General features: G+C 46.1%; 1 protein-coding gene across 1 annotated transcript in view; it reads left to right on the top strand.

Annotated features, from left to right (window-relative positions):
• The window catches only part of LOC147734664 (uncharacterized), a 5,992,067-nt gene that overhangs the window by 5,692,795 nt on the left and 273,219 nt on the right, over positions 1 to 26,053 (top strand). The window lies entirely within an intron of this gene.

Raw genomic sequence — 26,053 nt, 5'->3', positions numbered from 1 at the left:
GCAGGTTCAGGCATGCCTGCGCAGGTTGTGGTAACACCTCCCACCACGAAACTAGCTGCCGATCCAGAGGCAATAATACTGGAGGAAAAGGGGGTACCAAGCAGGATTGACACGGTGCCTCAGATGTCCAAACAATCGCCCGTGGATATTCTGGCTTTGACTCCCTGGCTGAACAAATACCCTGATCATGTGTCTGCCGGGATCCTGCGAGATGGCTTCTCGTATGGCTTCCACAAAAATTGCAAAAGAGGTTCGCATGGGGCGGGTTGCAGGACTGTTCGGTGAACTACCAACGGCCAATTTTGTGTGTGCCCCTTTAGGGGTAGTTCCCAAGAAGGAGCCGGGGGAATTCAGGCTCATTCATAACCTATCTGCACCAAGGGGGGCTTCCGTGAATGAGGCAATCGATGCAGGTGATGTGAGGTATGCATCATTTGATGACGCAGTGGTAATGTTGAACCGCCTAGGCCCGGGTGCATTGTTAGCAAAATCGTATATTGAATCCGCATTTAGGTTACTACCGGTGCATCCCCAGGATCAGCACTTGTTGGGTTTCGCATACCAGGGGAAGTACTACATGGATATGTGCATGCCGATGGGTTGTTCAATTTCGTGTGCCTATTTTGAAATGTTTAACTCATTTCTAGAGTGGGCATTCTCGAAGGCCTCAGGGCACCAACATGTGATGCATTATCTCGATGATTTCCTGTTTCTCGGCCAGGCGGGCTCTCGGGACTGTGCACGGGCATTACGGGAATTCTGTGTGCTCATGCGGGGTTTCGGGGTTCCGTTGGCGCCAAGTAAGACAGTGGGTCCAACTACCTCCCTGGAGTTTCTGGGTACTGAACTAGACTCCGTGGAGGGTTGCTTCCGTCTGCCGGCGGAAAAAATCGCCAAATTCAGGGCTTCCTTGTTGCAATGTCTTCGGAACGACAAGGTGACACTGCACCAACTACAGCAAACAGTTGGACAGCTGAATTTTGCACTGAGGGTTATACCGATGGCTCACCCTTTCTCCCGATCCATTGCTCAGGCCATGGTTGGCCTCAAGGAGGGGCACCATCGTACGAGGCTGTCGGCAGAGGTTCGCCAGGACATGCTCATTTGGCTGGCATTCCTGGCAGATTTCAACGGCCGGGTGGTCTGGAGCAAAGCCCCGGCCTCGTCAGCAGAATTAGGTTTATGGACCGACTCTGCGGGCAGTGTGGGGTTTGGCGCGATCCTTGGTGACCGATGGTCGGCCCAGAAATGGCCAGCATGGTGGGAAACAAGTGGCTTGACGGGCAACATTGGTTTCCTAGAGTTATTCCCCATCTGGGTAGCGTTGTCAGCCTGGCCAGAAGAGTTCCGAAACCGCTCGGTGATATTTTGGTCGGATAGCATGACCGTAGTTGAGTGCATTAACCAGCAGGCAGCACGCTGCAAGTGGATATTGCAATTGTTGAAAGAAATTGTGTTGAAATGCTTGAAGCTAAATGTGCAATTTAGGGCAAAACATGTGCCGGGAGTACTGAATAATGCAGCTGATGCGCTCTCTCGTTTCAAAATGCAGGCATTCAGGGATTGTTTACCCTCAGCGGAGCTAGTGGCAGCGCCATTTCCCGAAGCATTATGGCAAATCGGCGCCCCGGACTACAAAACCTTGTGGCAGCCAGTTCAGTGCCCAGGACAAGGAAATCGTACTGCGCCTTTTTGGGCCCTGCATGGGAGCATAGATGGGGTCAGGAGTGGTCCTTTATCCAGTTTTTAGTGGCACTTTATGAGGAAGGCCAGTCGGCGGCAACCGCCAGTCGGTATAAGGCCGCCATATTGTTTATGGCTCAGCTCCACGGGATCAGGGACCCAATGGACTCCTTTATAGTCAGAAAGGTGCTGCGCGGTTGGCGGCGCCTAGAGGGTCGCAAAAAGGATACCAGGCCTCCGATAGGACTTGACAGGTTGACCGCTTTGTTGGCCAAACTAGAGGAGACATGTTCCTCACCTAGTGAGGTTGTCCTATTCCGGGCAGCATTTGTGTTGGCATTCTATGGGGCCCTGCGAGTAGGCGAACTAGTGGCTGCCAACAAAAGGGATACCAAGGGGGGTCTGCGCAGGGACCACACGCAAGTAAGGGGGAATTCCCTGCTGGTCACGATAGCCAGGTCAAAGACAGATCAGGAGGCCCAGGGGAGTAGCATTGTGTTGCAGTGCGCTCCGGGTAGTCCCTGTTGTCCAGTGAGGCACGTTGAGGCCTACCTAAAACAAAGGGTGACGACGTGGGGTGGGGGGCCTTGCTGCGGCATACTAACGGCACCCCGTTAACAAAGTTTCAGTTCCAGAGGGTGCTGGCAATCACGATTGCAGCTGCGGGCTTGAACCCGAGTGATTTTGGAACTCATTTGTTCAGGATAGGGGCCGCGACAGAAGCGACGGCCGGGGGTCTGCAGTCAGACAATGTTAAACAATTGGGGCGCTGGTCTTCAAATTGTTTCAAACGTTACGTATGGCTGCACATGTTGTAATATACTGAAGAAGTGCACTCACGCTTGTTGTCTTTTGTTTGGATTACAGTTTCACGAGCCTGTGACGCAGGGAGGAAATTGGGACCGGCCCAGTATCAGCTAACCACCACTTCAGGAACAAGGAATGGAAGACGAGTGGTCTCGGTCGTGGGCCACTCATACGTGAGACGTGCCGCGGACATATTCAGGGCAGGTGATGTGATCCACACATCTGAGGAATATGGTTTCAGGGTGTCCTTCCATGGGAAGGGCGGCTTATGTATTGACCGAGTGGAGAAGTGTGGCTCAATGGTTAGAGCGGCAGACCCTGATGCAGAGGTCTAGCCCGGGAACAGGGTTCAATTCCCCGCCTCGGCGGGTCTTGGGCTCAAAATTCCACGGGCCTGATCATTCTCGCCTCGGTGCCTATTCCGATCCACTCTGCAACTCTGGGCAATAGCTTGCTTAATCTCCACAATGGCCCCCACAACGCTAAGGATGCCTGGCCTCCACCTTGGGGGTGCCCAGGAGTGGATGCCTCAAGGGGAAAGCCAGGATGGGTTCCACAGCGGTATTCGTACAAGCGCCTTGAGACCCTTGCGGGTGAGTAGTGCGCTATACAAGTATCAATTTACATTTTACATTTTACCGACTGCAAAGTTTTGTGGAAGAATTGTTAGGGCGGCACAGGTCACCGCTATCAGTAGTCATAGTGCACATTGGGGGCAATGACTTAGTAAGGTTGGGCAGACGGGCTTTAATCGAACACATACTTTCAGCAGTTAGTTGGTTAGCAAAGACACTCCCGGGGTGCACGATAGCTTGGTCACACATGATTCCGAGGAGGGTATGGAGGGGTGGGTGGTCCACGACAGCGTTGAACCATTCGGTAAAGAGGGTCAACAATAAAATGGAGAAATTGTTTTGCTCTGTCCTTCAAAGTATACCTCACAGGTGCATCTGGGGGGACCACTGCTATTCAGACGATGGGGTACCACTGTCCAGGGTGGGGAATGACTTATTGATAGGAGACATGATATCTTGGCTAGTGGGATTGAGAGTTGGAGATAGGAGTTGTGGGGGGGCCAGATAGTCGGTCAACTATCTGGCCTGTGGCGGTAAGGTCATGATCGGTGAGCAGTGATTTCAAGGTCCCTACTGGGGGCGCCATGGGAGCGCCCGGGGGGAGGTGGCCATTGGCCCCTCCCACGGGGGGGCGGCACCCATTACGGATGGGATCGCCCAGGGGGAGACGGCCATAGGCCCCTACCAGGGGGAGACGGCTATATGCCCCTCCTACGAATTTCCCGGGGGCCTGATATCCGCTCCGGCGGAAAAGAGTGCGGGGAAAGGGGGGAGTCCACGCTGTCCTTCTTACTGATACCCCGCACGGGAACTCGGACGACCTTAAGATGGCGCCGAGTGAAAGGGGGCCCCCATGACAAGGGAAGTTACAGTTGGCCAAGAGGGTAAAGCCCTCTGCGCATGCGCCACTCACACGTGAGGGCGGAAATTTGGTGATAGGGATCTGACACCGGTTAAGACCTTGCCGTTGGCCCCTAACGATAGGATGTACAAAATTCGTATGCAATGCATTATGTCATGATGTTAGACTCAGTTAGGAAAATCTTTGTATTAGAGATTTGTTAAGGTTAGCCTGGATACCTGTCTTCATCAAGTGTAATGAAAGTTGAATTTTGTACATGATAGATGAAACATTTTAATTTAAAGTTTTAAATTTTGTTTCATATTTTAATAAATACGGCCGGGGGGGGTCGCGAGGCCCCCCTGCCTTCCAAAAGTTCTAACTGTGTCTGTCTCCTACCATTGGGATTGGTGCCATATGGAAAGGGGAGACCTCTCGGTCACCCCGAACGTATGGCTGGGTGCCCCGATTGCACGGAAAACCTTTGCAGGTGGGGGGGCGTGTCCCCGGCCGGTATGCCCAAAGTGGCGTGGTTGGAGCACGCCCCCGCCACCTAAGAGGGTTGTCCTAACACCCGCCCGGAAGTCCGTGCACTTGTGGGCGGGATGGAGATGCTGCCACGCCTTCCCGCTGCAAAATAAAAGGCGCGGGAATCCAGGCAGGCGTCCTCTTGTTCCTGCGCTCTGAAGGCTGCACCACTCGTTGCTTGTGAGCCCTCAAGGGAACAAGCTGCAGTTTTTTGACCCACCCACCAGCCCCTGTTGCAGAAGTTTGTGAGTATGCAAAGTTCTGATTCGCAAATGATTGTGATGCATAAGCGTCTTGTTTAGGCCGTTTTCTCCCATTATAGATTGATTCCAAGAGTGTGTATGCAACTGAATACTTGTCTATAGGCCTTTTTTTCCTTTGTAGAAGTGTAATGAACTGTTTGCAATAAAATTGTTTCTCTGTTATAGGACCTTTTCTCCTTTGTAGCAATGTTTAAAGTATGTTGGGTACTATTCTGGGACGTCCGCTCGACAAGGGTGGGAGTAACAGTGAGGGATATATCTAGCTGTGATATAAGATTAAGCATAGGTTTTTCCCACTAGTAGGTAACTAACTGTCGAATTTATTTAGTCTTTGGTCGGACGGTAAGGTCATGATCGGTGAGCAGTGATTTCAAGGTCCCTAGTGGGGGCGCCACCCATTATGGATGGGAGCGCCCGGGGGGAGGCGGCCATTGGCCCCTCCCATGGGGGGGCGGCACCCATTACGGATGGGATCGCCCAGGGGGAGACGGCCATAGGCCCCTCCCAGGGAGAGACGGCTATATGCCCCTGCTACGAATTTCCCGGGGGCCGGATATCCGCTCCGGCGGAAGAGAGTGCGGGGAAAGGGGTGGAGTCCACGCTGTCCTTCTTACGGATACCCCGCACGGGAACTCGGACGACCTTAAGATGGCGCCGAGTGAAAGGGGGCCCCCATGACAAGGGAAGTTACAGTTGGCTACGAGGGTAAAGCCCTCTGCGCATGCACCACTCACACGTGAGGGCGGAAATTTGGTGATAGTGATCTGACACCGGTTAAGACCTTGCTGTTGGCCCCTAACGATAGGATGTACAAAATTCGTATGCAATGCATTATGTCATGATGTTAGACTCGGTTAGGAAAATCTTTGTATTAGAGATTTGTTAAGGTTAGCCTGGATACCTGTCTTCATCAAGTGTAATGAAAGTTGAATTTTGTACATGATAAATGAAACGTTTAATTTAAAGTTTTACATTTTGTTTCATATTTTAATAAATACGGCCAGGGGGGGTCGCGAGGCCCCCCTGCCTTCCAAAAGTTCTAACTGTGTCTGTCTCCTACCATTGGGATTGGTGGTGGAAGGAGTGGCGGGCATCCCGGACCATCCGCCAACGGCATCAACCATTAAAGCAAGGTGATGATAGAGGTCCTCAAGATGGCGGGATACTGGCTGACGGCTGTTGATGGGCCTCTACTAAGTTGACTACTCAACATGGAGGCAACTTCTCAACAGGACTGTAAAACTTTCAGTGCAAAGTGTCAAATTCAGGACCCAAAGTCACGGCATATGGTAAAAATTCAGTACAAAAGGTACATTTTACAGACACATCCAAGGAGAGGCCATCCATGACAAACAGTTTGGTAAATATTATGGTAAGTGACCATCTGCTAGTTTAGACAATTTGTAAAAAAACATCTGTGTCACCTCAACCTCTATGGACCTTAAACATAAAAAGAATTAATGAGGTAGAGCAGATGGTGTGGGCAACAGTCTCACACCTAATGTCAGGTTGTGAGGTACCTTCAACTTGTCTGCAGTCTCACAGCACTAGAGTGTGTGTCCAGGACTCTACGTTTATCTCAGAAATTGGAGCCTAGACTACAATCAAAGAGAATTAGAGAGCAGGATGGAATCAAGTTCATATGGGAGATGCACAAAAACTGATTCAAACGGTTGTTGCTAAGAACCAGGCAAATAAGGAAGAGAAGAAAAAGGTGGGATCATTCCTACAATAATACACAATGGGCCCACTATGAGTATCAGAAAGTATTGTGTCCCGGGGGAGAGGCAAGCAGCACTATTTGTCCCTGGCAAATTCTCACTGGTCATGCTTGTGAAGTGTGAGCAGACATTAGACTGCTTGGAAGGCTATGCCCTGGGCAACTGCCCACTCTGCCCATGTCTTAAAATGATTCTCCTGATGAGCCAAGGCCAAACCAGTGATCTGTCTCAACCATAAGTGCCAAAGGGAATGCAGACTCTTCAAAATATTTGGGATGTAAATTGCTCAAGCAAAATCTAAGAATATGATACCGTTTTTATAATGTAAGAAGAGTTTATAGAAACAAGGGAATCAGTTACCTTTAAATACCTAGCAGCAGATTTATGAAGGCCTTGCGCCGCCGGTGCGTCATTTTTAAAATGGGAAAAAGTGACGCACCGGTGGCGCAAGGCCTTCATAAATAAGGCCCCTAGGGATTAATTTTTACCCTTCCCCCACAGATTTTCAGTGTGGGAATTTGTGCAGAGCGACACTGTCCCTCCGAGCCCAGTTTGCTTTTTGGCCTCTCTTCTGCTTTCAGTAATGGGCTGTGTAGCGCTAGTGAAGGTGGTGGTGCTACCCTGTTTATTGTATTATTTTGCAAATCTTCCCCTGCTTATCCCTCGTTCCTTTTTCAGACACCTCAACATCTTCCAAGTCTGATTTGGAGGCCATGGCGCAGCCAGGTAGGGCTTTCAACTCTAAAGCTACCAGTGAATGTGGATGGCTTACCCCTTCTGAACTTAGAAAACCCTTATTTAGCTACACAGTTTTGATGGGTGTTTCACCGGCTGTATAGCTGTCCCATGCATGAGGCAGACTTTAAGGAGGGCTTATTGCACTATTCATTGTTTCTACTGACCATTCTACCCAACTCCACTTAGCCATATTTGTCATGGCTTTCTCTTACCTTTTTAGAACCCATAAACTCACTATCATGAAGACACCATAGGCTCTTGCAATACCTTTAGTAGGACTTACCACTTACACTGGACAGCTCGGCTCAGGGCAACTCCATCAGTGGAATTCTGCAGTTCTTTCAAAATTGGGGAATTTGTTTGTTGATGGCAAGCTCCAATATTTCCAAACCCTTATGGCAGACTGCAGTCTTTACCCAGGTCTATTTCTTTTCTTCCAAACATCTTAAACAATCAATGAATGCTATATTTAATGTGGGCCACCTAGCACCAACCCCATATGAGGTTTACCAGATGCTCTACACTAGAGGGACTAGAAGCAAACTGATAAGATAGGTTTACAGAGCTTTTTGCAAAACATGGAAACCACTCCAGGGCTCCAGGGCTCCTCTCTGTGCTAACTGGGAGACGTACATGGCCAAACCTCTGCACGATGCGGATTGGGCTAAAATATTGGAATATCCCCACTAACTATCCCACTGCTCCCGTTTTAAGTATTTCATTAAATATTCTTAATTAAGCTTATCCTACACCTGTCTAAATTAACAAACTATACCCAAGAGAAGCAGCTGCATGTCCTCACTGTATGCAATTAGATGCTAGTGTGTTTCATATGTTATGGTCTTACCCCACACTCCTTTCATACTGGCAGAGAGTTCCTGAAGTGCTGAGAAACACAGTGGGCTGTGTACAATCTAATTCCCCCTAAGTGGTCCTATTGGGCGTATTCCCAGCCCGAAGTTGAGAAAGTTCCTGCCAAGTTCCTTAACCTGGGTCTTCTTCCAGCAAAGTGCAATATTAAACTGTATTGGAAGGATTCACGTCCTCAAACTATCGTGACTTGGACCAAGGTCTTGCTCTCTTGGTTTCAATCTGAGACCACCCTATTTCATAGGGAGCAATGAGCTGGCCTAAGAAAAAATGTATTGCACAGGTGTGGGATATTTTGGTGGAGGGCTTCAAAGACTGCACCAATACTCTCACCCTGTAATCCACCCACCACACATACACTCTCAGTTTATATATGCAAGTTGTTTATGCCACATTTAAGCAACCACACAAGGCAGTGGTCTAAGGGAACCTATCCACAACACTCTGTCACGCTGCCCCCTCTAGAACACTTTCTTCTAAGCCCCACAGGATCTTTTTCTCTGCTTCCCTACCATGGTAGTTAAGGCAGCAGGAACTGGACAGGAAGGTGTGGATGGTCGGTTTATTATGGGTCAGTTTGTTAAACCTAAAAATTTAGAAATTGTGTACTAACATAAATAGCCCAGCATAGTTCTTCTGTAACTGTTCGATAGAATCTTTTGCTTCATACCTGTCTGCTATCATGCTATGGAACCTGTTTTGGCATACAACAATAACATCTAAAAAAACATATGGCAATGTTTCAGTTTAGTTCATTAGGTCACAACGTTGTATTTATTTGAAGTGAAAAATTCTAAAGATGAGCTTTAAAACATGCATTAACCCTCCCTCTTGATAACACCAGGAGTGAATAAAGTGAACTAATTATCTGATATACCCTAGATCATGGTCAATACTATTGTTATTGATGATGGAACAGTATAGGCTTATACAACATACAAGTAAGTTGTTGTACACAGTCCATCTTAAATTGAATTATTTGAAAGCTCTCTTAAATGTTACAATCAAGTAGATTAGACACTTCTGTCAAGCATGGAATCCGGCATTTGAACCCAGGCTTCCCGGTACACATAGTGCACTTTAGCCACTGAGTTGATACATTTATTATCCTCAACCCCCCTTTAAAACCAGAAGACATTGTTTTTGTACTTTTCTATAAAATGACTAGTACACTATGTTAAATAAATATAGCTCACAGGTCAATCTGGCAATATCTAAAAAAAGTCCTTAAGGAAGGTAAGGCAATGCAGGATACCCTATGCTAATATCACTGGCTTTGGAGAGATTATACAGCCATTTTAGATGTGGGCTAGCCACCAAAAGTTTGAGCTAGGCTTGAGCCTGAAGCCTAACTCTGTCTCAGCTCGAGGTCCTGTTGATACCTCAAGCCCATAACAAGCAAGCTTTCATGTGGCTTCCGGTTGCCTCCCTCCATCTGCCCAGGATGTGGTCTTAGGGCCAGGGCTACCGACTTTGGAGCTGGGGAATCTGGTTTGAGTCTCGGTATCAGCTCAACATCCTGTGATTCTGGGCAAATCCCTTAATTTCCCCATGCCCATAAGCAATGGATGAGACCTTGTGTAATGAAAGTAGTTCTAAAAATGTGGTTTCCGGTTGGCAGAGGTATGCACCCTGTCCAAGCAGGAACCACAGTCCTAGTCAGGGTAAGTCACAAGCACACTCCAAATTAATCTGTGCTCACCCTCTGGTAGCTTGGCATTGATCAATCAGGCATAACTTAAGAGGCTCTTCATTTAATTAATAAATCAAGACCAAAACAACAAATGTCCAGTGAGTAGAATAAATGCAAAAATAGCGCTTAGAAGTTATAAGCACTTATGTGGGATATCTGGTTGCGCTGGACCGGGACAAAGTCAAAAGTTCAGGCCAACCACGATGGAGTGTTTGCCAGATTCAGGAACCACACAAGGCCAGCTGAACAAAAGTACCTTGATCCTTGTTGCAACACGAAGATGCAGGGTGTGACACGTCGAATTTCTCCACGCAGTGATGGAGATGCGCCAGTTCAGAAGACGAAGCGCTGGTTCTGAGATGTGAAGGTTCTGAAGCTGCTGTGCCGGGTTTCTCCATGCTGTTGAGAGGATTTGTCAATTGTCTCTCTGAAGTGGCGGTAATGCGGTGGTTTCGATGCTGTGGTTATAATGGTGATGCACACGTTCCATGTGCGATGGGCCGGTTCTACTCCTACAACAGCAGTGATGCACTGATTCTGATATCACAGCGTTGAATGCATCAGTTCCACTAGAAAAAGCACCTGGGTCTACTTCCAATGAGCCAGGCACAGGAGCAGGGTGGAAGGCTTTAATGTCCCTGTGTATTTAAACAGGAGGCTAGACAGTTAGCCCACTGAGTCACTCTACATTGCAGGGATGGAGGTCCAGTTTTTACCCAGGTAGAGAAAAGCAGGGCAACAAAGCAAGACAGCAGTCCAGCAGAGTGGCAGTCCTTAATCACAGCAGTTTTTCTTCCTGTTAGAGTAGTTTCAGGTCCAGAAGTGTACTGAGTTGGTAGGGTCAGTGGTCCAGTGCATTTGAAGTGGGGGGGTGACTTTAAAGAAGGGTCTTTGAAGTGCACAGAGGTCCTTTCCTCCTGCTCTGGCTCTAGACTCCCTATAGAGGGGGGTATGCAGCCCTTTGTTTGTGAACAGGACACAGCTTATTAAGGTGTAAGTGGGAGGCTGTGCCCCGCTCCTCCATTCCATCCTCCCAGGAAGATGCATGATATCACACCCAGATTCCATGTGTCTGTGCTGTCTGGAGGGAATACACACAGCTCATCTATCACCCAGCCAGTGATAAGAGACATGCAGCAGATACCAGTGGCATTTTCAGAGCAGTAATAACTAATCCAACTTTACCATTAAAGGGGATTTATCATTCCCATTCCATCGGTACTAAACATGCCTTATCTACCTTCTTTCAATTAGGAATTACAGCTTAATACATATAATAAGGAATCCCCAATGAGAGGAGTAGGCCTCTCTATAAACAGCGAATTTTTCACTACCAGGACATGTAAAACTTAAAAATATATATCTTACCTTTTAGTTACATAGCACTGTGCCGTATGGCCTACCTAGAGCCTACTTTAGGGGTGGTTTGTGTAATAAAAGAGGAATTTAAGACTTGGAAAGGAGTTTTAAATTCCAACTTGACATGGCAGCATGAATTACACTCACAGGCTCTGCATTGGCAAGCCTGAGGCATGTTTAAGGGCTACTTGAGTGGGTGGCACAAGCAGTGATGTAGTCCCACTAGTAGCATTTAATTTATATGCCCTGAGCACATGTAGTGCACCGTACTAAGGACTTATAATAAGTAAATTAAATTTGCCAATTGTGGATACATCAACTAAACTATATTTAGACAATGGGGCACATGCATTTTAGCACTGGTTAGCAGTGACAAAGTGCTCAGAGTCGTAAGGCCAACACAAGGAATCAGCCAAAATAGGAGGCAAGTAGGAAAAAAGTTTGGGGAAGACCACTCTAAGACTGTCAGGTCTAACAGTGGTGCTCATGTGATGTGCTCCTATACCTTTGGGTTGAGTTCATTCTATATCAGAACAGCAGAAAAATGCACAAAGAAGTAAAACCTTAGCCTTAATATAAGGAAAAACAAATACATGCCCATTTCTTGGCTGATCAGTACAAAGTTAAATGAGAAACCTGGACAAATCAGCGCCTCCCCACTAAAATTGTGTGATACCAGATTTATTAAACTACAATGTAAGATATTTTAGTCAATGCTTCATTCTAAAGAAATATACTTCTATTAAATGTTGAAGTCACTTTATCATATTTTGCGTGATGTTTGTTATAAGATTTACTTAACAAATATATTAGCGCTCGCCTCGTGCCTAGGCGCTAAGATCTGAGCCAGACCCTTGACCCATTACTTACTTAGCTAACCTTGTTAAATTGTTGACTCACCCACCTCTAAGCTATTCAGTGCAGCAGTTGAAGTGCACTAAACAAAGGTTGGGATACTGCAATGGGGAAGGGGTCAGAGAACACGAAAGAGAAATCGAAGGCATGGCGAAAAAGTACAAAGTATTCTGGAACTATTTTGTTGATCTACAGATAAAATAACACACACCTTAAGTAAAAAAATAAATGAAAAATTAAAAAAATCAGAGCAAAATGCACTATGTTATGAAACCTCTAGTGGTTAATGAGATTACTACAGTTGTCTATGTGTGCAATTAGTGACCCATAGAATGTAATCCTGTTTTGTGCAGCAGCGAAGAACCATTTGTATTCTTCGTGCTAGGAGGTCTCTGAAACCACTGTGAATGTTTGTGGGCCCGATTCACAGAAGGAACTTAAGACTCAATCCTAAACTTACTACTATTTTGGTATTCACAGAATGCACTTACTACTTTTGGCATTCACAGAATGAACCTACTACTTTTGGTATTCACAGAAGTTGGGATTTTGTCTTAAGTTTGTCTTAAGACAAACTTAAGACAGACTTAAGACAGACTTAAGACAAAATCCTAACTTCTGTGAATACCAAAAGTAGTAAGTTCATTCTGTGAATGCCAAAAGTAGTAAGTGCATTCTGTGAATACCAAAATAGTAGTAAGTTTAGGATTGTGTCTTAAGTTCATTTTGTGAATCGGGCCCTCTGTCATTATTTTAAACATGCATTATACATAGTATAAGCCAGACTGCCGCGAAATATGCATGTTGAAGATACAAAGTGCTTCTAAAGAACAGATTTCAGTAATATGCAGATTATGGTACACAGTCAAAATATCGAGTAGGAAATATCGACCTACCATAATATCGAGTCTGAAATATCGAAGGAGCATAATATCGAAGTCAAGAATATCGTAGGACAGAATATCGACCCAAGGTAAGTAATATCGAAATTCTTAATATCGATGTAAGTAATATCGAAGTTAGTAATATCGATAGCATATATATCGATGTTACTAATTTCGATGGCACTAATATCGATATTTGTATTATTTTATAGTTTTTTATTATGTATGTGTTATATGTTTAACTTAAGTATTTAAAATAATTACTATTATATGTGTATTAATTTTATATAATAATAAATTAATTTATAAGAAAATAGTATGTTTTAGTACCGGAGCGGGTTGTGGGTTTATAGGGGAATAGGGTGGGAAGTAATTTAATTATGATAAATTGAATATTAATTAGTAGGATTTATTAATAAATTATAATTAATTGGTAATTATTTGAAAATAATAGGAAAATAATTTTAATTAATTTATTAATTGATATATATGTTCTGTAGCGGGTTGTGGGTTTATAGGGGAATAGGGTGGGAAGTAATTTAATTATGGTAAGTTGATTAATAATTAGTAGGATTAATTAAATAATCATAATTAATTGCTAATTATTATTAATTGGAAAAATAATTAATTGATTAATTGATATATATTTTCTGTAGCGAGATGTGGGTTTATAGGGGAATAGGGTGCGGAGTAATTTAATTATGGTTAATTATTTAATAATTAGTAGGAATTATAAAATAAATTTAATTAATTGGTAATTAATTTTAATTAATAGTTAATTAATTTTAATTAGTTGCTAATTATTTTTCATCAATTCATAAATGGATAAATGTGTTATGTTGTGGGTAGTGGTTTTATAGGGAAATATGGTGGGAAGTAAAGTAAATTTAATTAATTAATAATGTATTAAAACTAATTGTATTGTTAATAATATAATTGTTAATTAATTATTAATTTGTAATTAAATATTATTAAATGGTATTATTTTAAATTTATTTTAGGTAAAATATATTTTGCTAAGCATGTGTTATATAATTAAGTATAGGTATTGTATATGGTTTATATTTATTTAATAGTTTATTTTTTTATAATTACAAAAATCGTTTATTTATAAGTATGTTATTTTAACCCTTATACTATCCAATGCCTTCCCTACTGTTGCACTCTCTGGAGTGGGAATAGTAATTTTTACCCCTACGCTATCCAACGCTTTCCCTACTGTTGCACTCTCTGGAGTGGGAATAGTAATTTTTACCCCTACGCTATCCAATGCTTTCCCTACTGTTGCACTCTCTGGAGTGGGAATAGTAATTTTTACCCCTACGCTATCCAATGCTTTCTCTACTGTTGCATTCTCTGGAGTGGGGATAGTAATTTTTACCCCTATGCTATCCAACGCTTTCCCTACTGTTGCACTCTCTGGAGTGGGAATAGTAATTTTTACCCCTACGCTATCCAACGCTTTCCCTACTGTTGCACTCTCTGGAGTGGGAATAGTAATTTTTACCCCTACGCTATCCAACGCTTTCCCTACTGTTGCACTCTCTGGAGTGGGAATAGTAATTTTTACCCCTACGCTATCCAATGCTTTCCCTTATGTTGCACTCTCCGGAGTGGGAATAGTAATTTTTACCCCTACGCTATCCAACGATTTCCCTACTGTTGCACTCCATGGAGTGGGAATAGTAATTTTTACCCCTACGCTATCCAACGCTTTCCCTACTGTTGCACTCTCTGGAGTGGGAATAGTAATTTTGTACCCCTACGCTATCCAATGCTTTCCCTACTGTTGCACTCTCTGGAGTGGGAATAGTAATTTTTACCCCTATGCTATCCAATGCTTTCCCTACTGTTGCACTCTCTGGAGTGGGAATAGTAATTTTTACCCCTACGCTATCCAATGCTTTCCCTACTGTTGCACTCTCTGGAGTGGGAATAGTAAATGTTTACCCCTACGCTATCCAATGCTTTCCCTACTGTTGCACTCTCTGGAGTGGGAATAGTAATTTTTACCCCTACGCTATCCAACGTTTTCCCTACTGTTGCACTCTCTGGAGTGGGAATAGTCATTTTTACCCCTACGCTATCCAACGTTTTCCCTACTGTTGCACTCTCTGGAGTGGTAATAGTAATTTTTACCCCTACGCTATCCAATGCTTTCCCTACTGTTGCACTCTCTGGAGTGGGAATAGTAATTTTTACTCCTACGCTATCCAACGCTTTCCCTACTGTTGCACTCTCTGGAGTGGGAATAGTAATTTTTCCCCCTACGCTATCCAACGCTTTCCCTACTGTTGCACTCTCTGGATTGGGAATAGTAAGTTTTACCCCTACGCTATCCAACGCTTTCCCTACTGTTGCACTCTCTGGAGTGGGAATAGTAATTTTTACCCGTACGCTATCCAACGCTTTCCCTACTGTTGCACTCTCTGGAGTGGGAATAGTAATTTGTACCCCTACGCAATCCAACGCTTTCCCTACTGTTGCACTCTCTGGAGTGGGAATAGTAATTTTTACCCCAACGCTATCCAACGCTTTCCCTACTGTTGCACTCTCTGGAGTGGGAATAGTAATTTTTACTCCTACGCTATCCAACGCTTTCCCTACTGTTGCACTCTCTGGAGTGGGAATAGTAATTTTACCCCTACGCTATCAAACGCTTTCCCTACTGTTGCACTCTCTGGAGTAGGAATAGTAATTGTTACCCTTACGCTATCCAACGTTTTATATAATTAATTGTAAAAAAATTAAATGTTTATTTTATTTTTTATATTACTTACATTTTATTTATGTTATTGTTTTATGTTTGTAAATGTATTAGTAATTTAGAATATATTTTATTAATTTATAAATTAGTAAAATAATTATTAATACTTATTGTTCAGTAGATATATATTATATATTTACTGTATATATTTAATTAATGTATTATTTTTATATATGTATTATTTATTAATTTTAAACATTATTAGATACTTTTAAATATGTATATTTTATTTATTAGTGTTATATACTTAATTTTACATTTATATATTAAAAGAAAAAAAATCGATATTTTTAACATCGATATTTTTTACATCTATATTATTTTTTCGATATTTTTGTACTTACCATGTTGTAGATAGGATGTTGATATTTTTGCCCTCGATATTGTTGACTCGATATTCTTGTAGGTCGATATTTATGAGGTCGAAATTCTGTCAGTGATCCGCAGATTATACCTAGTGCACATTTTTTTATAACTATCCATTAAAAACATGGACTCCACGCCTCACCTTGGAAAACATTTACAATACCTCCCAAAAAGAAAATATCTGCCTTTAACCTTTTCCATGCTGATGACGGAACCGCTCCGTCATCAGCCGCGGTGGCGCTGTGTTGATGACGGAGCGGTTCCGTCATGGCCCGCCCGACTCGCCTGCGCGGATTTCGCGCCTGCGCTGGGCGTTCTATTGAGTGGGCGTGCCATGACGAAACCGCTCCGTCATCAGCACAGCTCAACCGCGGCCGGTGACGGAGCGGTTCCGTCACCAGCATGGACCCGCTGCGCGGCCGCCCCGCCCCCTTAGCGCTGTGGCGAAATAGCCGCCGCAGCAAAGGGGAAAAGAAGTTTCAAGTGGCTCACTCAAATAGCATCTAGACCTGCTCCAGAGCAGCCTTTACGCTTAATGATTAACCAGTTGAACACATTTGCATTTCATTGGGTACGCAGACACCATGGTAAGAGGCTTGTTTCTTTTTTGCTGTCCGCACCTCCCTCGGGAACACAGCATCAGAGCCTTCCTCCCTTCCAATTCAGCTGGGGTATCTCAACTCTTGTCCTTTAGCTGAAAGTCTAAAATTATGGGAAAATGCTGTCCGTAAAGACATCAATGAAGGGCAACGGACATTAGGGCTAATTTATGGACATTCTGTGAAAATTACAGTTCAGGCTGGTTTAAAATGGCAAGAGGACTTGACCTATGAATAAGAAAGAGGCCCTAGTGTGGCAAAAGGATACAAGGAAGGAATGGGGGGGTTAGATCTTAGGCATTGTAGTCCTAGTTCTCAAGGAATTATGAAAGTTGACCAAAAGTAGGAAGGGATACCATCTTGTGTATCCCCTGAAGATGGTCTCAGGAGTGAACTAGCAGCAGAACAGTAGCACTGAGGTGAATGATGCCTTGGGAAAGGCTCTTGAATGGCAGACAGAGCCGAGGAATAGACAGCTGGTGCAGCTGGGAAGGAAGAGGATGGTAGCAGCACAGCAGGTGAGACTGGGATGATGAGCAGAGCTGGCACTGCTACAAGTTAGTGTAGGCTTAGGGTATCATTCACAACAATGGGGATAAGCCAAAGGAGGTAGCATTGAGGGGTGCCATCAGCAAGGCAAAATATGGCAGAGGGGATATGGGCGCTACTCACATCTAGAAAACACTGAGGTGAGGAGTCCAGTGAAGACACCTCAGGGTAGACAACCAAAGATGAGTTGGGCCTTAGTGGATCAAATGCACAAGCAAGAGAGCATGTAGAGGTGGAGGTACACAGGATAAGCAAAGTGCCTGGGGCAGGGGGCTGAGGGCCAAACATCGTTATGAATGCCATGGGACATACTAAGGGCTGTGTGGCAAAGGTTTAATAGTGCATTGTACATAAGGGACCCCTTTCACGCTACACTTGCATTCCACCTCAACAACCATTGATTTTGACACTGCCCCCTGTTTATAAAGGTGGTGTATATAGGAGGCAGCGCCAAAATTATGACCAGGGAAAACCAGGTCTTAACATGCCAATAATAGGAAAAATGCTCAATTTCGTATCGTATCGTAAGGGGTGCTTATAGAGCGCACTGACACCATGGGTTTCCTGGCGCTGGTTGGAAGTAGAGGGGACAGAAAGACTAGCCAGATTGGGGGAAGAGCCAAGTTTTTAAAGACTTACGAAAAAGAGTTAGAGAGTTAGAAGTTTTAAGAGAGAGGGGGAAGGAGTTCCAAAGCTTGGGGGCCAGGTAAGCAAATCTCCGGCCGCCAGATCTACAAAGCTTATAGGGGGGGAACAGTCAAGAGATGGAGGTGGGAGGATCTCAGATTGCGGGATGAGCAATAGGGTCTGATGAGGGATTTGATTAAAGCAGGGCAGGGGCCAGCTAATGACTTAAAGATAAGGCAGCCGGTCTTAAATGCTGCCCTGGAGATGACTGGGAGCCAGTGGAGTTTGACAAGAAGGGGCCTGGCGGATTGCCACTTCGGAATCCCTAAGGCCAATCTCGCCGCCTGATTTTGGACCACTTGCAGTCTCGCCGTCGATGTTTTGGGCAGACCGTGGTAGATCGAGTTAGAAAAATCTAGGTGGGAGAGGACGAGGGCCATGATAACCTGCAGGAGGGCATCGGGTGTGAAGAGGTATGCCACTTTCCTGATCCTGCGCAGTTGGTAAATACAGGATGAGACCACGGTCCCTACCTGCGGCCCTAGGGATAAGGCGGAATCGATGGTGACCCCCAGGCTCTTCACCGAGGCAACAGGAGTGGGAGAGGGGCCTAGGTCCGCCGGCCAGAATTGGGGCCCCCAGAAGGTAGCGCTCCTACCGGGAAGGAGGAGCTCCGTCTTTCCGGGGTTCAGCTTTAACTGATTTTGGCCCATCCACTGGAGAATGTGGGACATAACTGCCTGAAAGTTGGAGATAGCAGAGGGGGAATTAAGAGAAAAGATGAGTTGCAGGTCGTCCGCGTAGTTAAACACGGTGACGTCCCACTGCCTCAAAGAGAAAAGAAGGGGGCGAAGATAAAGATTGAAAAGAAGGGGGGACAAATTTCTCCTGTATTTGCTGTTTCTATGTGTGCTGCATTGTGCTGCACACATATAAACAACGAATTGTCATGAATGATTGTTCTTGTGCACATAAACAATCATTTAAAAAAATACAAATGCAACAATTATGTGTGGTGCACAATGCACACACATAGAAGATACAATTTGCCACTCTGGATTGTTTCTGTGCAGGAAGAGACACCTTCCTTTACATAAACAATCCTTCCTCCCAATGCAGACACCCTTGCACTATGGGGCAAGGGTGCCTGCATTGCCAATAGGCAGCTAGAGTTAGCACCTGCAATATCCATGTTGATTCTTGGATATTGTAAGTGAACATGGAAGCCACAGAGCGTGTATGTGCTGGACACTCATCACTACAAGTTCCGCAGCTCCATGATGGCCTCACTGTATTACGGGATGTTTGGTACCACACAATAAAATAAACCTGCACTGCACTTCTAGTGTGTTCCTGACTGGTGTACACCAGCCTCCCAATTCTAAACATGATCCTATACCCATGAGGTGAGGGCCTTCACTCTCAGGGGCCAGATATAATGCCTGCTTCACACCTCTTCCAGGCAGGAACAGCTTCCCAGGGTGAGACACTTCAAAATGATGCCGTCTCCTGCTAAAAGCAGATGACAACCTTACTGTCATGACCCCACTTTCGGTTGAAAGGCAGGCAGCAAATTAGTTAGATGAGGAGGAGGATGCCCTGTCAACCTGCACCACCTCTAAGGCGGGGCAGTCAATGTTGACCCTCCAGCTCACTTTCCACCATTTTGAAGAAGGGGAAAACAACCTATAAGGGTCAGGGTCATGTCCTCTCCCCACGTGGGGTGAACATTTAGAGGATGTAGGGGCATATTACCAAGGGCATTATCGCCGCATTAGCGGGACTTTTTCCCGCTAATGCGGCGATAATTTTATCGCCCTATTACCAAGCTGTCGCTAACACCAGTTAGCGACAGCTTGTAGGCGATAGCGGGCATTTAGGGGCCCACTTTGCATGTCAGCGATAATTATCGCTAATGACATGCAAAGTGGGCGTGCCAAGATGTTAGCGACTGAAAACAGTCGATAACATCTCTAACTCCTATTAACAACTTTTGGAAATATTTGCGCTAAGCGGAATATCTCCAAAAGCTAACGCCTGCTAAAAGCAGTTCTTAGCCATGTTATCCAATGGAAGGTGGATAACATGGCTAAGAGCATTTTCTGATAGATACATCTGCCGTGTGGATTCCTCACCTTGTGAATATCCCCTTGCGGCAGCAACATTCGGAAATTCTTTTTGTAGCTTCGCGCCGGCGTGGATCCGGACGTCACAGAGGCACGGCACCGCTCGCGACTCCGCTGACGTCACCGACGCCTATAACAGGCCCACGCCGGCGTGATGACATCAGTTCCCTTTTTTCCGCGTCGTCGACGCTAACGATTTTCAGGGATCGTACTGTAGCTTTACAGTAACTTTGTTACTATTATCCTATTATTGGGCCCGATTCACAGAATGAACTTAAGACTCAATCCTAAACTTACTACTATTTTGGTATTCACAGAATGCACTTACTACTTTTGGCATTCACAGAATGAACTTACTACTTTTGGTATTCACAGAAGTTAGGATTTTGTCTTAAGTTTGTCTTAAGACAAACTTAAGACAGACTTAAGACAGACTTAAGACAAAATCCTAACTTCTGTGAATACCAAAAGTAGTAAGTTAATTCTGTGAATGCCAAAAGTAGTAAGTGCATTCTGTGAATACCAAAATAGTAGTAAATTTAGGATTGAGTCTTAAGTTCATTCTGTGAATCGGGCCCATTGTGTCTATCTTTATATTCTTCGAAATGTCGTCGAAGAAAACTGGATTTAAGGCTTGCGGCGAATGTGGCAAGACTATGTCTATCACCGATCCTCATGAATGCTGTGTTTGGTGTTTAAGTTCCGACCATGACTTCGAGGACTGTCCTTGCTGCAAGAAGATGACTCCGAAGGCGCTAAGAGAAAGAGAGACGAAACTCCTTGTGGCAAAACTTAAAAATAAGAAAGTTAAAAAGTCTTCGAAGTCTCGAACTCGTCGGTCGAGGTCGAGATCGAGGTCGAGGTCTCGTTCGAGGTCACGCTCGGAGTCGTCTTCGGCTCACACTTCAAAGTCTTCGAGGAAGAAACATAAGAAGAGGAGCCATGAGTCACGTCATCACTCCGGAAAGGACTCTAGTTCAAGACCGAAGTCCCAGGTCAAACTTCTGAGTAAGGAAGTGGAGGTTTCGGAGTCGGAACATAACTCTGTTGGTGAGGCTTCACATCCGGATTCACCCGAATCTCAGAAGCAGGTCCATTCTCCGGTTCCATCCAATCCTTCTGGTCAGGAAGATGAAGGTGAGGAGCAGGGGGCTGGTGAAGTCGAGGTTCCGATGCCTGCGGGTTCGTCGACCCCGGTTCCTGGACTCGGTGAAGAGGCCGACGTTGTTTCGACTCCACCTCCTCAGGAGCGACCCAGAGATCCATATCCTGAATTTCCAGCTCCAGGTCAGGATCCTTCTCAGTTCCTGAACGCCATGTTTGATGTCTATTCTAGGGCGATGTTCCCGTCTGGTGCACCTGTTGGTCCCACGGGTCCTATGGCATTCAACTTGGGTATTCCCCAGGCTTACGCCCCTGCGCCCTTCATGCCTTTTATGCCTGCTATACCTCCGCATTGGCATTTTCCGACACCACCGGTGTCGTCGACGCCGAAGCGCACGACGCCGACTCCGTTGACGCCAGTCTCATCGACGCCGATGCTTACGACTCCGAGGCAGGATTCTGCCCGACCTCGTATTGAAAAACCTCATCCAACTTCGGGTTCGACGCCGGCACCGACCCCGTCGGAGTCGATTCCGAATCCGTTGACTTCTGCTGTGAAGGAAAGATCTCGGAGAAAGGCCCAGAGACTTCTGGAAGAGGAAAGATGTCAATATTCAGATACTGAAGAAGGGGAGTTACAGGATTCTGAGGATCCTTTTGAAGACTTGTGTGAGGCCAGTGGGCTTGAACTGTCGCCTGAGTGGGAATTGGCTTCAGTGTCAAATGTACCATCGAAGGATGTGGTGCCTTATCACACCGTTATAAAAAAAGCAGCGAGTTTATTGGATATTACTCTGCCCACTGCTGATTATAAACCTAATATTTTAACTGAGGTTCTTCATTCACCCTCGTCAGTTATTGAACCTATGTTACCCTTCAACGAGGCCTTATCTGAGCCCAACTATGAGGTATGGAGGAAACCTTTATCTGCTCCTGCAGTTTCAAGAACACTGGCGAGGAGATACAGAGTTGCACCTGAGGACCCTGCGTTTTTATCAACTCATCCCTTGCCTGAGAGTTTCGTGGTGCAAGCTGCCTGCTCAAAGAAATCTGCTGGTGCTTTTCCACAGGTTCCTGGGGATAAAGAATCCAGAAAGCAAGATCAGAGTGCCAAGAAGGTTTTCTCATCAGCCAGTATGGCGTTAAAGTCAACCAACGCAACGTGTCTGATGGGAAGGTATATCCATGCCTTGATGGATTCTGTCAAGCAGCTGATTTTGAAAATTCCTGAGGATGACAGGAAGGATTTTCAGGAAGTGATATCAGACACTCAAGCAGCTGCGAGACAGGTGATTCAGAGTGGTCTGGACACTGCTGATTCGGTGGCAAGGGTCATGGGCTCCTCCGTGGCCACTAGGAGGGCTGCCTGGCTTAAATCATCGGAGTTCTCTGCAGACGTCCAGTCTGTTTTGATGGACTTGCCTTTTGATGGCTCAGGATTGTTTGGCAGGAAGGCTGATGCTGCCTTGGAACGTTTTAAGGACAGTAGGGCCACTGCAAAATCTTTGGGTCTTCAGTCCAGAGGTACTACTGGTAGACGCTTCAGGGGGTTTGGAAGATCTTCCTTTCGTTCTTACAGACCATCCCAGCAGCAGCCTCAACAGCAGCAGAATACGCTGTACAAGTCATACAGGGGCAGGCAAAGATCCCGCCCTAGAGGTCGTCAAACTTCCTCTTCCTCCCGCTCCTCTCCTTCCCAACCCCCGGCCAACGCAGCAAAGCAGCCCTAGATCCGCCATTCCGGATCATGTGGGCCCAGTGGGGGGTCAGCTTACTCATTTTCTACAAGATTGGGAATTAATAACATCGGATCTTTGGGTTCTCAATCTTGTACAGAATGGGTATGCACTTCCTTTCCAGGAATTCCCTCCCAATTACCCTCCTTGCCAGGGTTATTGTTCGGAGGACCACCTGCTTTTCCCGCAGGAAGAAGTCCTGGCTCTGTTCCGAAAAGATGCGATAGAGGTGGTTCCAGAGCAGGAAAGGGGTCAGGGGTGCTACTCCCGGTATTTCCTGATCCCCAAGAAAGATGGCAGGCTTCGGCCAATCCTGGATCTCAGGATCTTGAACCTTTACCTGAAACAGGAGAAGTTCAAGATGCTCACTCTTGCACAGGTTCTTCTTCAAGCACTGCTGGAAGAAGACTGGATGGTGTTGATTGACTTGCAGGATGCGTATTTTCATATTCCCATCTTGAAGTCGCACAGAAAGTATCTCCGTTTTACGGTTGGGTCACAACACTACCAGTTTGTGGTCCTTCCGTTTGGTCTTACTACTGCGCCTCGAGCCTTCACCAAGGTGATGGCAGTGGTGGCAGCTCATCTCAGGAGAACGGGGATACATGTGTTTCCGTATCTAGACGACTGGCTGATCAAAGCGGAGTCGCCGGAGAAGGTGCTCCATCATCTGCAAGTGACAACTCAGTTGTTGCACAGGTTGGGTTTTTCGATAAATGTACCCAAGTCTCACCTGGTGCTCTCACAGCGCAACCTGTTCATAGGTGCGGTACTGGACACTACTGTGTGTCGTGCATTCCCTCCCCCTCAAAGGATTCGCGACATACAGGAGATGATTCCTTTGTTTTACAATGGAGCGGTCGTTCCAGTCCTGAAGGTCCTTCGCCTGCTCGGTCTGATGGCTTCATGCATTCTGTTGGTCAACCATGCACGCTGGCATATGAGGGCGCTCCAGTGGTGCCTCCGCAGGCAGTGGTATCAGCACAATGGGGATCTCAGGGAGTCGGTGAAGATCTCCGGAGAAACTGTCTTGGTGGAGCGTGGAAGGCAATCTGTCTCAAGGGAAGCCTTTTCAGATTCCTCCATCGGTTGCCACAGTAATATCGGATGCGTCCATTCTCGGGTGGGGTGCTCATCTGGGGGACCTGGAGGTCAAAGGTCTTTGGTCTCCAGAGGAAAGGTTGCTTCATATCAACCTTCTAGAGTTGCGGGCGATACGTCTGGCGCTCAAGACCTTCCTCCCTTCCCTTCGCGGTCAATCTGTTCAGGTACTGACAGACAACACGACCGCGATGTGGTACATCAACAAGCAGGGAGGAGTAGGGTCGCAGTGTCTCTGCAGAGAGGCTCTGCGTCTCTGGTCCTGGGTTCAGGATCATCAGATTTGTCTGATGGCAAATCATCTGGCCGGGGTTCAGAACGTTCGTGCAGACAGTCTCAGTCGGCAGTTCTCTGCCGATCACGAGTGGAGGCTCCATCCAGAGGTGGTTCACGACATCTTTCGGATGTGGGGGACTCCTCGGGTGGACCTGTTCGCCACTCACGAGAATGCTCACTGCCTGTCATTCTGCAGTCTCCAGTATCCGATGCAAGGAGCCTTGGGGGACGCGTTTCAGTTGAGTTGGAGCTCGCAACTCCTTTACGCTTTTCCTCCCATACCTTTGATTCCTCGGGTTCTGAGGAAAATTCGCCAAGACCGGGCCCGAGTCATATTGATTGCCCCGGATTGGCCAAGAAGGGTGTGGTACTCAGACCTTCTCCACCTCTCCTCTCACCCGCCGCTGCGTCTCCCTCACAGGGCAGATCTCCTCTCTCAGATGGAGGGGCAGGTTCTACACCCCCACCTCCAGACATTACACCTTCATGCCTGGAGATTGAACGGGGCAACCTGATTTCTTTTTCTCTCCCTCACGATGTGGTGGATGTCATTTTGTCAGCCAGGCGTGACTCCACTAAGTCCATCTATTCTTATAGGTGGTCTAAGTTTGTTGTTTGGTGCAGGGAGAAGTCCGTAGACCCTTTGAGGGCCCATTTATCTGATGTTCTCCAGTTTGCCCTTTCTCTGGCACAGCAGGGGCTTGCTGTTGCCACGGTGAAGGGTTATCTGTCAGCGCTGTCGGCGTTTATCTGTTTGCCTGACCAGCCTTCTCTGTTTAAATCTCCTATAGTTTTGAGGTTTTTGAAGGGCCTCACTAATAAGTTCCCTCCTATCCCTTTTATTGTGCCTCAGTGGGATTTGAATCTAGTTTTGACATTTTTAATGGGTGCTCCTTTTGAGCCTCTTCACAAATGTCCTATGAGGCTCCTGACTTTCAAAACAGTTTTCCTCGTTGCAATAACCTCGGCAAGGAGGGTAAGTGAGCTTCAAGCTCTTAGTTCCAAGCCCCCATTCCTGTCCATTCATGCTGATCGAATGGTTCTTAGGACCAGGGCTGCTTTTCTGCCAAAGGTGGTGACTCCTTTCCACCTTGGTCAATCCATTACCTTTCCTACTTTTTATCCTCCCCCTCACCCTTCCAAGGAGGAGGAGAGATTACACCGTCTTGACCCCAAGAGGGCGGTGTCTTTTTACTTGGACAGGACTAAAGACTGTCGCTTGGATGACCAGCTCTTTATTGGTTTTGCTGGCTGCAAGAAAGGAAGAGCGGTCCATAAGAGGACTTTGTCGAGATGGATCGTCCTCTGCATTAAGATCTGCTACTCTTTGGCCGGTAAGGAACCACCAGAGGGTATAAGGGCTCATTCTACTAGAGCTAAGTCTTCGACCTCTGCATTGGCTAGAGGTGTGCCTGTAGAGGATATTTGTAGAGCGGCAACTTGGTCTTCCCTCCACACTTTCGCAAAGCATTACTGCTTGGATTCCGAAGTGAGGAGGGACAGTCATTTTGCGCGCTCTGTCCTTCAGGATTTCTTGGTCTAGAAGAGTGGACACCCTCCTCCGGGAGTGGGGACTGCTGTGGGACTCTATTCACAAGGTGAGGAATCCACACGGCAGATGTATCTATCAGAAGAACAAGTTACTTACCTTCGGTAACGCTTTTTCTGGTAGATACAATATCTGCCTGTGGATTCCTCACTGACCCACCCGCCTCCCCGTTGTCCACTCTTCTATGCCAGAGTTTCTTTAATGTATTATTTTATTGTCAAGGAGTTGTTTATTTCAAATGTTTTATTGCATTTGCTTCACACTGTGTGTGTTACCTTGATTTCTATACTGCGTATACTGTGTATATGTCTACTGTCATCGGTCCGTCCGTGTGCCTCGAAGGCACGGAAAAAAGGGCGGAACTGATCTCATCACGCCGGCGTGGGCCTGTTATAGGCGTCGGTGACGTCAGCGGAGTCGCGAGCGGTGCCGTGCC

Source organism: Lissotriton vulgaris, chromosome 1_2 (assembly GCF_964263255.1).
Source record: "Lissotriton vulgaris chromosome 1_2, aLisVul1.2, whole genome shotgun sequence".
NCBI lineage: Eukaryota > Metazoa > Chordata > Amphibia > Caudata > Salamandridae > Lissotriton > Lissotriton vulgaris.
The sequence above is the reverse complement of the archived record's forward strand: the minus strand, read 5'-3'. Positions and strand labels throughout refer to the sequence as shown.